Source organism: Symphalangus syndactylus, chromosome 4, assembly GCF_028878055.3.
Source record: "Symphalangus syndactylus isolate Jambi chromosome 4, NHGRI_mSymSyn1-v2.1_pri, whole genome shotgun sequence".
NCBI lineage: Eukaryota > Metazoa > Chordata > Mammalia > Primates > Hylobatidae > Symphalangus > Symphalangus syndactylus.
In genome coordinates this window covers 113,474,769-113,491,372 of record NC_072426.2, presented here as the reverse complement: position 1 = coordinate 113,491,372, position 16,604 = coordinate 113,474,769, and the positions used below count along the sequence as shown (strand labels likewise).

The window sequence follows — 16,604 nt, the reverse complement described above, 5'->3', positions numbered from 1 at the left end:
GGAATAAAATTCTCCAGGGGAAGTGGGCTGGGATAAAGGTTTGGGTAACTGGCCCTATAGTTTGGTTTTGATGTAAGTAAAGGGATACTGGGCTGTGGTGATTAAAGCTCATTCTGGACCATTTTTCTGGTTGTTGAACCAATTTGTTACATCATCTCAGGCAAGTATGTTTATGTGCGTTTAAGGAGCTAGTATTGATTTTTAACTTCACCAGCTGTGGTGAGTTTTAGTTGATGTTGGCAAAGCTCTTTTTATTCCCAGGTTGAATCATGCCATAGGAAGTGCTGTGTTTTTTTTTTTTCTTCAGGGATAGGGAAATAGAGGTTATGGATCTTCTACTGCTTTGCTGGCTCTTTTTATCTCATAATTTTAGTCAGATAGCAATAAAGAGCCATTGAAAGTAATGAACAGTCTTTACTGAGGTAAATGAAGATGACCGTGATAGTTTTAATATATTAATCAAATGGTATTGCTGTTTAACCTTAGCAACATCTCAATCAGATGCTTGCCTGAGATTAACTGAAAAACCCATTGTGACTTTGAAGAGGAAGATCATTCCAAAAAGTAAAATTAGTTATAATTGGATGTTTTGGGGGAGAGACTTTTAGAAAATGGTCATTAATCATATTCTTCATATGACACTTGGTATACATGTTTGGTGAAACACAGTGGGCAGAAATATCATAGAAATAGGGGGAAAAGCACATTTCTCCCCCAAATGTACCTGGTAATCCATATCTGTGAATCGTGGGTCATTTACTGAGTTCTTAATGTATATCCAGAACTGAGGCCCCAAATGGCTTAACTTAAATCTTTAATTTATCAATTGTGTTTTTATTCCCTTATAAGAAAACAGTCCACAGTTTCGAGTTGGTTCTTATGCACTCAAAAAGACAAATGTTTTATCAGACCTACAAAGAACTGCATGACATTTGACACTATAAAAGTTATATTGGATGGGATGTCAATAATCTAGAGTGCCACGCCTCTCTGTAGTATCCCCAGCATTTAAAAATAAATGTTGGGTGGGACTTCCAGCTATAGCCAAGTAAGGAAGTCAACAAATCTTCTTAAGAAAGCAAGTATAAGGCTGGACAAAATGAACAAAAACAATCACTTCAGTGCTTTGGAAATTGAGTAAGGCATACAACAATCGGGGAAGCATATATTCTAGAAAAACTGCTGAACTTTTGTTAGAACAGTGGGAATCTGTGGAATTGTTGCCTAGGGTGGCATCCATCCCTAATGCAGTTCAGTTGTCATGGAGATTCTAGGAGTAGAGGACCACAGTCCATAAGGACAGGCAGGTTGCTGCTGCTCTCAAAGGCCCCTTCAATTCGGAATGGTGGACAGTGCTCATGACTAGTGGCATTGTCAGTGGCCATAATGATCCTGGTGGCTGTGGGTTGGGGATGGCCAGTGGGCTCTATTTTCCTGAGGTTGCAGTTGTGGTTGAATTAAGCATATCCCCAGATGAGGCTGCCCATGTATGCAGCAGACAACAAAGAGAGTCCAAGCAATCTACACACTCCTATCTAGTCTTGAGGCTGAGCACATGCATAGAAGAGATGAGGAAGAGTCTAGTGGAAAGCATAGGCTGATATCTACTTGAAAATGGGCTGAACTTTGAGTGTGCACCTCTACCCGCAGATAGATCCATCAGCGGAGAATGGAAGTTTTCCTGGCTCAAGGTGTTTGATCACAACCTGTGTCCAATCATTGGCCAGCCATGCAGAAACAGGGGTGACAAATAGGAAGCCAAGATTAAAAATGAAAACAAGAGGTTTTTTTTTGTTTTTTTTTTTTTTGTTTGAGACGGAGTCTCGCTCTGTTGCCCAGGCTGGAGTGCAGTGGCGCAATCTCGGCTCACTGCAAGCTCCGCCTCCCGGGTTCACACCATTCTCCTGCCTCAGCCTCTCCGAGTAGCTGGGACTACAGGCGCCCGCCACCAGGCCCGGCTAATTTTTTTGTATTTTTAGTAGAGACGGGGTTTCACTGTGGTCTCGATCTCCTGACCTTGTGATCCACCTGCCTCGGCCTCCCAAAGTGCTGGGATTACAAGCGTGAGCCACCGTGCCCGGCCAAGAGTTTTTTTTTAAAGGCTGAGAAGAGACATCAGTGACCTCATACTGCCAGGGAGACAGAATTCACAGAATTAATCCAGGCCAGTTACTAAAGAAATAAACAACAACAGAAGCAACAACTTTCAGGGGAAAGATACCAGAATCCAGAATTGCTACATTGTGTCATCTTTAATGTCCATTTTCAACAAAATGTTATGAGCTATGCAGAGAAAGAGGAGAGTGTAACCCATACTCAGGAATAAGAGAAGTCAATAGAATCTGAGTGTCCCCAGATGTTGGACTTTCAGACAAAGACTTCAAAACTGTTACAAATGTGTTCAACATTATGTATAAAACAAGTATAAAAAAGACTTTGAAAGGTTGAGGAGAGGCAGACCAGCTTGGGACAAGATCTAGAAGAAACCATGTTTAAAGCATTAAAGGAAAGTATAACAATAATGAATCAATCAAATATGAATCAAGAGAGAATCTTAATAAGAAAACAGAAATCTATTTTTAAAAAATTAAAAAGGACCAAATTCTGGAGTTAAAAGTATAAAAATTGAAATTTTAAAAATCATTAGGTGGTCCAACAGCATATTCAACAAGACAGAAGAAACCATCAGCTAATGTGATAGATCGATAGAAATTATCAAATTTGAAGAACAGAGGAGTAAAGGATTGAAAAACGAGCAGAGCCTGAGAGACTCATGAAACAATTTCAAGCATGCTAACATACATATAATGGGAATCCTAGAATGAGAAGACAGAGAAAGGAGCAGGAAAATATTTGAAGAAATATCATCAAACACTCCCCAAATTCCTTAATATACACTAACACAACAAATAGAACTAACTCTGTGTAGGATTAATATCTAGATACATCATAGTCAGATTGTTCAAAGAGAAGACATTGACAGCACCAAGAGAAAAATGGCTTATCACATATAGGGAGCATCAGTCTGATGAATGGCTGGCTTCTCATTTTAAAAAAAAGAATGACAGAATACTAAAAGAAAAAGATACCAGCTAAGAGTTCTGTATCTTCTGTACCTGACCAAACTATCCTGCCAAAACTGAAGGACAAATTAAGACATCCTGAATTAAAAAAAAAAAAAAAAAAAAAAAACACAGAAAAATTGCTGTTAACATGCCTTTCTTACAATAAATACTAAAGGAAATCCTTAAAGCTAAAAAGATGACTCCAGATGACTGGAATCCACAGGAAGAAATAGCACTGGAAATGGTAAATATGTGGGTTCATGTAAGTGACTATATAATTATATATATCTTATTTTTATACCTTCTTTAAAAGACATGAAATGATATAAAGCAATAATTTTAAGACTCTACTATTAAGTCTATAGCAGATGTAGATGTATATGACATATTATATATATCACAGTAACAGCACAAAGAACTTGGGAGGGAGTGGAGCTCTACTGGAGCGAATTTTCTATATTTTACTGAAATTAAGTTCGTGTTAATCTGTAACAGATTGTGATAAGTTAAGGTGCGTATTATAACTTTCAGAGTAACCACGAAGAAAATAACTCAAAAATTAGTAAAATGGAATTAAAGGAATTAAACTGGTAGCCAGAAAATATGTATTTAACACAAAAGAAAGCAGTAAAGGAGGAATAACTACAAAAAAAAGTGACATAGAAAAATACCAAAATGGCCTTTTAAAATCCCAACTGTATCAATTATATGTATGTATATATATATATATATATATATATATATATATATATAATTTTTTGGGGGGGACAGAGTCTCAAAGAAAATTATTTTATTTTATTTTTTGTTATTATTATTTTTTGAGACAGAGTCTCTCTCCGTCACCTGACTGGAGTGCAGTGGCGTGATCTCGGCTCATTGCAACCTCTGACTTCCTGGTTAAAACGATTCTCCTGCCTCAGCCTCCCAAGTAGCTGAGATTACAGGCACGTACCACCACACTGGCTAATTTTTGTATTTTAGTAGAGATGGGTTTCACCATATTGGCCAGGATGGTCTCAATTTTGTGACCTCGTGATCTGCCCTCCTCAGCCTCCCAAAGTGCTGGGATTACAGGTGTGAGCCACTGTGCCCGGCCCAATAATATATATAATGTGAATGGTCTAACCACTCCAATCAAAAGGCAGACATTGTCAGACTGGATTAACACACACACACACACACACACACACACACACACACACGATACAACTACATACTATCCATAGAAACATTACTTTTGACTCAAAACATATTAGTATAAAAGTAAAAAAGTAAAAAATCATTTGCTATGCAAATACTGATCATTATCATCAACAAAAATATATTTTAAGAACTATTACTAGAGATAAAGAGGGATATTTCATAATTATTGATATTTCACAATTAAAGGATCAATGAAGAATATACATCAACTATATATTTATTAATATATTAAACTAAGTACAGAGCCTCAAACATGAAACAGAAACGCACAGAACTGAAGGAAGAAATAGACAATAATTCAACAACACCAGTCAAAGATTTCAATATCCCACTCTCACTAGTTAATAGGATAACTAGAAAGCAGGACTTTCTCTAATCACCAATGCTATAGAACACTTGAACAACACTGTTAACCAACTTAACCTAAGTGACATACATAGAACAATCCGTTTAACAATTGCAGAATATGCATTCTTTTCAAATGCACAGGGAATAGTCTTCAGAATATACTATATGCTAGGCCATAAAACAAGTGTCAATGAATTTAAAAGAAACCATATGAAATATGTTCTCCAACCACAATGTAATTAAATAATAAATCAATAATAGAAATATTTGGAATTGGACAACACTCCTGAATAACCCGTGAGTCAAAGAAAAAATTAGATAATATTTTGAACTTAATGAAAATGAAAAAACATATTAAAAATTATGGGATACAGCTAAAGCAGTGCTTAGATGGAAATTTATAGCTTTTATTGCCTATTTAAAGAAAGAAAAATGGTCTCAAGTAAATAACTTAAGCTTCCACTATATGCAACTAGAAAAAAGCAAATGAAACTCAAAGCAAGCAGAAGGAAACAATAAAGATTAGAGCAGAAGTCAATAAAATAGAAAAGAAAAAAACAATAGAGAAAATCAGTGAAACCAAAAGTTGTAGCTAGACTGACCAAACCAAAACAAAGCAAAGGACACAATTTAGCAAATCAGGAATGAAAAATGAGCCATACTACTGACCCAACAGAATTTAAAATAATTATATGGTAGTATTGTGAGCAACCTCACACCAACAAATCAGATAAATTAAATCACAGACAAATTCCTAAAAGATACACATCACCAAAACTGACTCAAGAAGAAATAGAAAGGATAGAACGATAATAAGTAAGGAAATCAAATTAGTATTCAAAAATCTTCCCACACTGAAAAGCACAGGCCCAGATGGCTTCACTTGTGGATTGCATCATATATATATAAATCCTTCATTAAGCCGTTCTGAAAATAGAGAAGGGAACACTTTTGAACTTAGGATACTAATGCCAGACAATGATATTTACAAGAATGTCCTCATGAGTATAGATGCACAAATCCTTAACAAAATATTAGCAAATTGAATCCTGAAATGTAAAAAAGATAATGCACCATGATCAAGTGGGATTTATCCCATTAATGTAAAGTTGGTTAACATCTGAAAATTAATCAATGTAACATAATGTATTAATAGACTAATGGGCAAAAACCATGTTATCATTTCATTAGGCAAAGAAAAATCATTTGACAAAATCATTTGATAAGACCCAACACCCATCCATGATAGAAACTTCAACAAATAGGAATAGAAGAAAACTTCCTCATCCTGATAAAGGACATCTATAAAAAACTCCACAGTTAACATCATATATAATGATGAAAGATGATATAGTTTCTCACTAAGGCAGGGAAAAAGTAAAGGGTGTTTATTCTTGCCACTTACATTTAACATTATACTAGAAGTTCTAGACAATGCAATAAGGCAAAAATAAAGGAATCAAAAACAGTTTATTCACAGGTGACTTGATCCTGTATATACAAAATTTTAAGGAATACACATACACACACACACACACACACACACACACACACACACACCACCAGCACCACCACCACCACCAATTAAAACTAATAAGTGAGTTTAACAAAATTGCAAGATACAAGATTAATATACAAAAATGTTCCATTTCTATTCATTCATTCATTCATTCATTTATTTTAGAGACTGGGTGTCTCTCTGTTGCCCAGGCTGGAGTGCAGTGGCACAATCATAGTTCACAGTAACCTCAGGCTCCTGAGCTCAAGTGATCCTCCCACCTCAGCCTTCCAAGTACCTAGAACTGCAGGCATGCACCACCTTGCCCAGCTAATTTTTCTTCTTAGAGATGGAGTCTTGCTATGTTGCCCAGGCTGGTCTCAACCTCCTGGCCTCAAGCCATCCTCCTGCTTCAGCCTCTCAAAGTGCTGTGATTACAGATGTGAGCCACTGCACCTGGCTGCATTTCTATTATAAAGAACAAACAATCTGAAAGTTAAATTAAGAACCCAATTCCATTACCAATAATATTTAAAAAGAAAGACTTAAGACTAAGTTAGCAATAGAAGTGTAAGACTTATACACTGAAAGCTGTAAAATATGACTGAGAGAAATAAAAGATCTTAATAAATGGGGAGACATTCCAGTTCATGACTTGGAAGATTCAGTATTGTCAAGATGGATATTTTCCCCAAACTGATCTGTAAATTCAATGCAATCCCTATAAAATACCAGCTAGATTTTTTGTAGAAATTGACAAGCTGGGCCTCAAATTTATGTGGAAATGCAGTGAACCTATAATAGTTACAACAGTTGTACAAAATCTGAACAAAAGTGAAGGAGTTGCTCTACCCTGTCATATTTTAAAATGTGCTATAAAGTGAAAGTATTGAAGGCAATGTGGTATTGGTACAAGGATAATCATATAGATGAATGAAACAGAATTTTGGGAGTCCAGAAATAAATGCTTATGTTATGGTCAGTTGGTTTTCAGCAAAGATGCCAAGAGAATACAATGGAGAAAACTATTGTCTTTCATCAGATGTTCCTGGAACAATTGGATATCCACATTACAAAAAAAGTAGACCCCCATATCACATGAAACACGAACATTAATTCAAAATGTATATTTGGCCTCAGTGTAAAAGTTAAAACTATGAAACATCTAAAATCATAGAAGAAAATCTTTGTTACCTGGGTTGTGGCAACGAATTCTTAGATACAACACCAAAAGTGTAATCTATATAAGAAAAATCGGTAAGTTGGACTTTATAAAAATTAAAAACTTTTTTTTTTTGAGACAGAGTTTTGCTCTTGTTGTCCAGGCTGGAGTGCAGTGGCACGATCTCGGCTGACTGCAACCTCCGCCTCCCAGGTTCAAGCAATTCTCCTTCCTCAGCCTCCTGAGTAGCTGGGATTACAGGTGCCCGCCACCACACCCAGCTAATTTTTTCGTATTTTTAGTAGAGACGAGGTTTCATCATGTTGGGCAGGCTGGTCTCGAACTCCCAACCTCAGGCAATCCACTCTTCTCGGCCTCCCAAAATGCAGGGATTACAGGCGTGAGCCACTGCGCCACGCCAAAATTAAGAACTTTTGAGGATCAGAAGAGGAGATTAAGAAAAGGAAAAGATAAGAAAAAAAGAAAAGAAAAGAACCATACTGGGAGAAAAATGTTTGCAAATTATATATCTGATAAAGGACTTTTATCCAGAATGTATCTATGTAATACATGTATGTATATATGTATGTCTATTTTTTTTTTTTTTTTTGAGACGGATTCTCACTCTGTCACCCAGACTGGAGTATAGTGGTGCCATCTCGGTTCACTGCTACCTCCACCTCTTGGGTTCAAGCGATTTTCCTGCCTCAGCCTCCTGAGCAGCTGAGATTACAGGGGTGTGCCACCATGCCTGGTTAATTTTTGTATTTTTACTAGAGACGGGGTTTCATCCTGTTGGCCAGGCCGATCTCGAACTCCTGACTTCAAGAGATCTGCCTGCCTCAGCCTCCCAAAGTTCTGGGATTACAGGCATAAGCCACTGTGGCCGGCCCTGTATGTCTATATTTTAAACACTCTTGCAGCCAAATATTAGAATATAAACAAATGAGCAAAAGATTTAAATAGACATTTCACTGAAACAGATAAACATGAAGTATGTGCTCAATATTACTAGTTATGGGAATGTGAATTAAAATCCAAGGAGACACCATTTCACACCACTGGAATGGCTGTATTTAAAAAGTCACAAAATAGGCTCGGCATGGTGGCTCACGCCTGTAATTGTAGCAGGTTGGGAGGCAGAGGTGGGGAGATCACGAGGTCAAGAGATCAAGACCATCCTGGCCAACATGGTGAAACCCCGTCTCTACTAAAAATACAAAAAATTAGTTGGGCATGGTGGTGCATGCCTGTAGTCCTAGCTACTCGGGAGGGTGAGACAGGAGGATCACTTGAACCCAGGAGGCAGAGGTTGCAGTGAGCTGAGATCACACCACTGTACTCCGGCAATAGAGTGAGACTCCGTCTCAAAAAACAAAAACAAAACAAAAAAAGACACACAATAACAAGTATTGGTAAAGTGTGGAATCTGAAATTCTCATACATTACTGGTGGGAATGTAAAATGGCACAGCCGTTTTGGGAAAAAAAGTGACAACTTCTTTAAACTCTAAGGAAAACTTACCATGTGGATCAGCCATGCTGCTCTGAGGCCATGACACTCTAAGGAATCTACCCAGGAGAAATGAAAATATAGCCACACAGAAACATACACAAATATTCATAACAGAATCATTCTTAGCTAAAAACTGGAAACAAGCCAAGTTGTCCATCAACTAGTAAATAAAATATGATACAGCCATACGATGGAGTACTTCCTTCACAGCAGTTATAAGGAACTCGATGCCTGCTACAAGATGGATACCCCCCAAAATTATGCTAGTTAAAAGAATCCAGATACAAAAAACTACATTTATACGATTCCAATTGTGTGAAATGTCTAGGAAAGGCCGATTTGTGGAGACGCAAAGTTGATCTGGGGCTGCTTTGTATTGGTTGTGGGAGTGGAAATTAACCCTAATAGGCATGATGAGACATTTTTGGAGTGATGGAAGTGTCCTCAAACTGGATTGTGGTGATGATTGCAAAGCTCTCAAATGTATTGAATTGTACACTTGAAAATTTTTGTTGAATTATATACTTAAAATAGGTGGTTTGTTGTTGTTGTTTTTCTGAGACAGGGTCTTGCTCTGTCACTCAGGCTGAAGTACAGTGGCATGATCATGGCTCACTCCAGCCTTGACCTCCTGGGCTCAATGATCCCCCTGGTTCAGCCTCCCAAAGCTCTGAGATTATAGGTGTGAGCCACTGCGTCTGACCTGGTGGACTTTATATGTAAATTTTACCTCAGTAAAACAATTTTTTTTCAAAAGAAAATCTATTGGCACAGAAGTAACTTTTTAACCTTCAATAATAATATTTTCAAGAACAGGATTTATGTTGGAAATATGTATTAAATGATATTAGTATGACCATTTAAAATTAGTAAATACTATTCATATTAAACATCTTTTGAGCACATGTTGATTGATGATTATTAGAAATAGTGTGACCAGGGTTTATTTTTATTTATTTATTTATTTTTTTGAGACTGGAGTCTTGCTCTGTCACCCGGGCTGTAGTGCAGTGGCTCTATCTCGGCTCACTGCAAGCTCCGCCTCCAGGGTTCACACCATGCTCCTGCCTCAGCCTCCCAAGTAGCTGGGACTGCAGGCACTCACCAGCACGCCTGGCTAATTTTTCTGTATTTTTAGTAGAGACGGGGTTTCACCATGTTGGCCAGGATGGTCTTGATCTCCTGACCTCGTGATCCACCCGCCTCGGCCTCCCAAAGTGCTGGGATTACAGGTGTGAGCCACCACGCCCAGCAGACCAGGGTTTATTTTCTTACGTATTATTTTATACCTCTCAAGTAAATGTAAAGATTTCTCTATACTGAGGTTGTCTATATAACTCTATAGAGGTTGTAGTCAGCAATACTTCAGACTCTGAAAAGTGTGAAAAGTGAAAAAAATCAAGATTACTTTGTTGAAACAAAACAGTTAATTTCTTCTGATTCCATCCTATTTCTTTTCTTACAGTCCTGATTTTTTTTCTTTTACCTGACAATATACTTTAAAGATACTTAATATTTAAAATATTTAAATTATTCTAGAAGTGATAGAAGTGAATCTCTCTTTCTCTCTCTCTCTGTCTCTGTGTGTGTGTGTGTGTGTGTGTGTGGTGGGGTGCAGGGGTCAGCAGTGGTACCAAGGGCAGAGACTGGATGAATAAAATTGTTAAATTACTGGCTATGGCATGAACATATTCACGTGTTCCCTGCTGCTATCCAATCCTTTAAAGGCCTTGGCTTTCAGTGAAGAAGGGTAGCCTGACAAAAACACCTGGGTAGGAAGACAAACAGGAAGAGGCTTTTCACCAATGGCTTGGTGATGCATGTGGGATAGGAAGCAGGCAGCATTTCTGGGCTTCACCGTGATTCCTGTGGGCTCCGTGACTCATGGACTGTGAGTCATAGCATCCCACACTGAAGACGGCTGAGCCGAAAGGTTAGACACATTCAGTGGCAAGTTCAACAAAAACTGTCCAGATTTGCATGATACAGGTAATAGGGAGGAAGGTCAGGCAGAAGACAGCAGAAGCCGTCGGCTTCCTTAGATGCTGCCACAGGGGAGGCTGATGGTTCTAATTTTCCTGGCCGCCTCTCTGGGCAAGTGCTCCAGAGACCTCATTATTTCATTAATTCTTACAGTGCCCTTGTGGCATAAGTAAGGTGGCACCTATTATTAGGAACACTTTTGTTAATGGAACATGAATGAGTCCGTTCAGAGTGGTATTTTATTGGCGGACAATGCCTTTGGTAGTTCTGGAAGCTTTGTATCCTTGGCCAAGATTCCTGCTTCTGTCCCGTCCAGATCCCTGTCTCTGGAGTGTGCTTTCGATGGACAGAGTTTATAAATCGTCGAGAAGGGGCAGTTCTGCCAACTGAGGCGACTTGCAATTTAGTAAGTCTGTAGCCAGCAGCTGCCTCTGCAAGGAATCAAGAGAAGAAGCAGGTTCAACAGTGAGCAGTCACTTCCATCAATGATGCTGAGCAGGGGTAGAGCAGGGTGATTGCTTCAGGAATGTGTGGTATTTGAAAGTGATTGCCCCCTGTTTAACAGGGGTAAGATAAGGACACTTCCTTCTCACTTCCTCAGCCGGTGATCTTGCTTGTTAATTGGGAGCTGCCTGTTAGTCCAGAGTGTTTAACCTCAATTTTATTGAGATGAAGTTTACATACAACAAATACACCAATTTCAAGTACACAGTTTGAGTTATGACAAATGCATACACCCTTGTAACCACCACCCCAGTCAAGATGCAAATATTTCTACTCTCTTAAATGCTCTCTTTTGCCCCTTCCTGTCCCTGTTGTGTATAAGTTTACGATGGGACAACTAAAGAACTGAAGTGATCTGTAAATGGCAGTTGGATGGAAGCCTTTAATGAACTTAGACTTTCCTGTGCTCTCCAGCTCATGAAAAGGGAATTTTTACTTGTCTGGAAAAACTGTTAAAACCCAGCAAAAAATACACCTCAAGGATTAAGTGTGGGACAACTCATCTAAGGCGTTTCCCCCATTTCGATTAGTTCCCATGATTGTTAAGCCTAAAAGTCCTTCAAAGTAGTAATGGTGGGACAGTTCACTGTTACTTTTTTTTTTTTTTTTTTTTTTTTGAGACAGAGTCTCGCTCTGTCGCCCAGGCTGGAGTGCAGTGGCACGATCTTGGCTCACTGCAGCCCCTGCCTCCCAGGTTTCAGTGATTCTTCTGCCTCAGCCTCCCGAGTAGCTGGGATTACAGTCACGCACCACCAGGCCCAGCTAATTTTTGTATTTTTAGTAGAGACGGGGTTTTGCCATGTTGGCCAGGCTGGTCTTGAACTCCTGACCTCAGGTGATCCGCCTGCCTCGGCCTTCTAAAGTGCTAGGATTATACTGTTTCTTGTTTTTTCTTTCTTCCTTTTATTTTTTTGAGACGGAGTTTTGCTGTGTTGCCCAGGCTGGAGTGCAGTGGCATGATCTCAGCTCACTGCAGCCTCCACCTCCTGAGTTCAAGTGATTCTCCTGCCTCAGCCTCCCAAATAGCTGGGATTACAGGCGCCCACTACCGCACCTGGCTAATTTTTTTGTATTTTTAGTAGAGACTAGGTTTCATCATGTTGGCCAGGCTGGTCTCGAACTCCTGACCTCAGGTGATCCACCTGCCTCGGCCTTCCAAAGTGCTGGGATTACAGGTGTGAGCCACGGGGCCCAGCCACAGTCCACTGTTTCATAAAAGACTTGTGCTGAACAAAGTGGCCAGGCGGGAAGGTGCACCAGACTCCACGTACTGACAGCTCTGTGATTCATGCCGAGAACTCCCACACAGTATCATCTTCTAAATGGAGATGACCGCAGGGAGAACAAAGGTGCCACACCCCAGGAAGAGAAGGAACAGGTTTATATTTTGACATGCTAGAAACACAGAGAGGCTGATTTTTCTTTTTCAACTTCTCATGGACACCATAAAGAACGGCATACAGATAGAGGCATTCTGGACATACAGTGATGACACACGGCGTTCCCACCACAGAACAAAAAGATGAGAAGTGACATCATAACAACCCAACGCTATGGTGACCAGCAGTATTCAGAAACAATCGACATCTGTTTTTCTGCCTTACCATGGCCTCTGCCCAGTCATTTTCTTTGAGGCTGTTTGCTTTCAAAAAACTGCTGACCAGGAGACGTCGTATGATGCCAAAATATTTATAAACTGTCCTCCCTCTGGGAGTGAGGGAGAGGGAGAATATTGCTTGTTTTAAAATAAACCTTAATGTAGGGCAGGTGAGTGGCTAATTTATCCATTTATCTTTTTAACACGAAGAAAAAGCAGCTTGCTTTTCTGCCTGGGCTACAGTGGGAACAGTGGCTAGCTCACAGATCACTTCTCACACAGCCCAAACCTTTTCTAAGTGGCAGGTCGGCAGCCCTCAGGTTGATAGTGCAGAAGTGCTAAGTGCATTTGATTGGTATCATTACTGGTCTCTAGTAATTGATTACTGTCCATGGTGAAATATTCAGGGCAAGCACACAGCCAATAGCAATCACTTAATCCATCATGGCTGTTTGTTCCTCATCTCCTGAGACCTATCAGCCACATGCTATCCAACCCCACCAGGCAAATTGCCGATGGCTGCTTTGTGTGTACAATTTACTGTGTATCTACTGTGTTTCCTGTGTTAACCAGAGCCACTGGCTTTAGTGAACAGGGGAAGGCAAGGGAGGCTCTTGCTTTCCAATGTCAAGTTTGCTCTCTGGTTCACCTCTTTGGCCTCTATTTTTGTAGAGATTTATGATTCATTGGCATTGGTTTTCATTGCTTAAAAAAAAAAAAAAAAAGTAAGTCGAACGGTGTAGTGGTTATATTAGGAATATTAATTGTAAGACTTGAGATAGGTTGATTGGAATAAGATCCTGGAGGGTTGTTTGTAATGCAGATTTTTTAGAAACAAGAAGTGGGAGAATAATGAGTAACAACCAGAACTAATCAGTTTTGTGTGTGTTTAATCCAGTGATAATGACTAAAAGTAGTTCTGTAGTTCTGTTAAATAAAAAGAAGTAGAAATTCAGTGGCTACAGCATTTTCTCGGCTTTCTTCCAAAATGCTTTATCCTTGGATCTTGGCAAATATGCCTGTCCCTGATGTATGCTAAGGAACTGTGATACTCAGCCCAAGCAAGAACATAATAGGAGGAGGAGGACAGCTGAAAGGAGAAGAATAAACAAATGACTACTACGTGTGACAGCACTCTGATGACAAGGGATGACCCTGTCCACAACGAAACTCGGAAAAAAACCAGTTTGTATTTATCAGTCCATAGGAAACAATGAGAGCCATGGGTGGCAGAAAGCATGTGCTGGTCTGCTCTTCTGCTTTTCCTGACCTTGCTTTCCATAGAGCTGGAAGAAGCATAGTGAGGGCTAGATATTTGCAAAAGGGGGTGCTCCTAGTGAACTTGGGAAGCCAGCAGGAATGAAGTTGAGAAGAGAATGATGAGGCATGGCCTCAGAGACAGCAAAGAGATCTGGTCTATTTCCATAGCCACTCTTGAAGAGATTGCATCCCAAAATTTATTTAATGAAATTGCTATTAGGGTCTCAGTGGAGATCTTTGTTGCCTCTTTTGGTGTGGTTTGCTTAAACTCTCCCTAGTGTCTGTAGCACATGGTAGAATTCTAGCTAATTCCTCACAGGCTAGGGCAAATATGGCCATGCGTGTGGTGCCTCTGAACAAGCCTTTCCATGGGCACCTCCCTTCACAGGGCAATCTCTAAACAGCACAGAATCTTAATCTTTGTACCTATGCATTCCTCATCTGGGGCTGCTTAGCTAAATGACATAAACAGCTGGTTTAAGTGATTCACAAGTTAGTTGGGCGTGTTTCACTGTTGCTTACAATCTATTTTAGCTCAAGGAAATAAATTTGCACACCTAAAGGCACTGACCTTTTGTTGTATACAGTGAGACTTCAGCTGTTGCATAGAGTGTTGTAATAATCCTTCTGCTTATTGGCCAACATGTGATGTACTTTATGATTTGAAGCTCTTTAAGATTTGAGCATTCCTCCTCCAGAACTCTGCTCCATGAGGAGCAGAACCTGCTCCACAGCAGGTTTCCCTTCTGTGTCTGGAGTTATGTTCCTACCCTCACTCTTGAGTCATTGGCATTGAAAACTAAAATAGTTGCCTGTAAGAAAGATCAACTTTATTACTTCTAGACTTGGCTTGTGCTGTGCTAATATCTGTCACCTTTTAGGAAACTTTTAAAACTCTGTCAGCTTGACCTGTTTTTAAAACTCTCAGAGATTGTCTTTGAGGATGTCTTACTATGCTAAAGAAAAGCTGACTTTTGTGTATAGGAAAATATAATCTAGTGGTGTTTCTCCATGTCATAATGAATGTCCTCTAATCAAAAACTGCCAGAATCTATATTTGCCATATTAAATTGCAGAAAGCTGCAACAGCTGTCTTGTTCTGTTTGCTGTTCCATTTATACCATCTGTGATGGTTAGTCTTATGTGTCAACTTGATGGAGCTATACTGCTCAGTTACTTATCAAACACTAACCTAACTGTTGCTGTGAAGGTATTTTGTAATGTGGTTAACATCACTAGCCAGTTCACTTTAAATAAAGGAGATTACCCAGGGATATCTGGGTGGGTCTGATCCAATCAGCTGAAGGCCTCAAGAGCAAAAACTAAAGAAAGTCTGTCTCAAGACTGCAGCATAAAATCCTGCCTGAGTTTTCAACATGCTGGCCTGCCCTACAAATTTCAGACTTGCCAGCCCCCACAGTCGCATGAGCCAATTCCTTAAAATAAATCTCATGTTGGTTCTGTTTTTTTAGAGAACTCTGATACACTATCTAAATAGTATATTTGAAAGAGCAGGAGCGAAGTATTTAACCTTGTCTTGTGATCCTCTTTTGTGTAGGCTATGCTGTAATAAGTGGATGCCTAATCATTTCAGAAAATTAGGTATGTTGACTTTTTCATACAAAGCAAGAGGAACACAGAAATTGGTACCCATGCTTGTTAAAATATGTATGAATCCTCTGGCTACTCCTCCCCATTCACAGTTAATTTTAGTACCTTGGTTACTATCCTTTTCTATCCATCTCAACCTGTCAATATATTTGATATCACCATCCATCTATTTTCATGGCTTTGTGGCTTCTTGATCTCCTCACTTGCAATATATTCTCCTCCACCCCATGCAAACCATCTATTCTGAAGGCCACACTGTTGACCTGTCATCAGCAATAACTGATCTTACCTTCAAATAGCCCACTACTCCACTGCCACCTCCTGTTCTGGCTCCCACTTCTTGACTTTATCAAAACTCATCCCATCTGCGGACCCAACCGTGTTTTCCTGATACATTACTTCCCTCTTAAACCAACTCAGATCTCAGGGTCCATTATTATAATTGCATCTGTATGTCTACTCATTACATTCTCTCCCATCTTATCCTCCATTAAACTTGACTGGCAAAATCCGCCCTGGATTTGGTAAAAATCCATTTACCCAACTACTGTGTGCCTGCATCGCAGCAGCTGAACATCACTGGAGTAAAACACATGGGGGTGCTGACCATTCCCTCTTGAAACTCTTGACCATTATCAAGTGATACTCCACTGCCCAGCACACTTACTCTGTCTTCCCTAGTGTGTTTGCTTTTTTACTTTCCAAATGATATTTTACATCTTCACCCTCGTCTAATACTGTTTTCCATGTTACCAAATCTAGCACAGATCGAGCACCCCAAATTCAAAAATCTGAAATCTGAAATGCTCCACTATCTGAAACTTTTCGAGTGTTGACACGAAGCTCAAAGGAAATGCT

At 39.5% G+C, this 16,604-nt stretch overlaps 1 protein-coding gene across 4 annotated transcripts in view; it reads left to right on the top strand.

Moving 5' to 3' along the window:
* The window catches only part of MAML3 (mastermind like transcriptional coactivator 3), a 441,377-nt gene that overhangs the window by 153,957 nt on the left and 270,816 nt on the right, over nucleotides 1–16,604 (top strand). Inside the window, exons 1-2 of one of the 4 annotated variants that reach the window (XM_055275958.2) lie at nucleotides 12,374–13,045; nucleotides 15,694–15,737. The exons of the other annotated variants lie outside the window; for them this stretch is intronic. The gene's annotated coding sequence lies outside the window, so the exon portion shown is untranslated. Of the gene's footprint in view, nucleotides 1–12,373; nucleotides 13,046–15,693; nucleotides 15,738–16,604 lie in introns of those variants that run through there. 4 annotated transcript variants of the gene reach the window in all.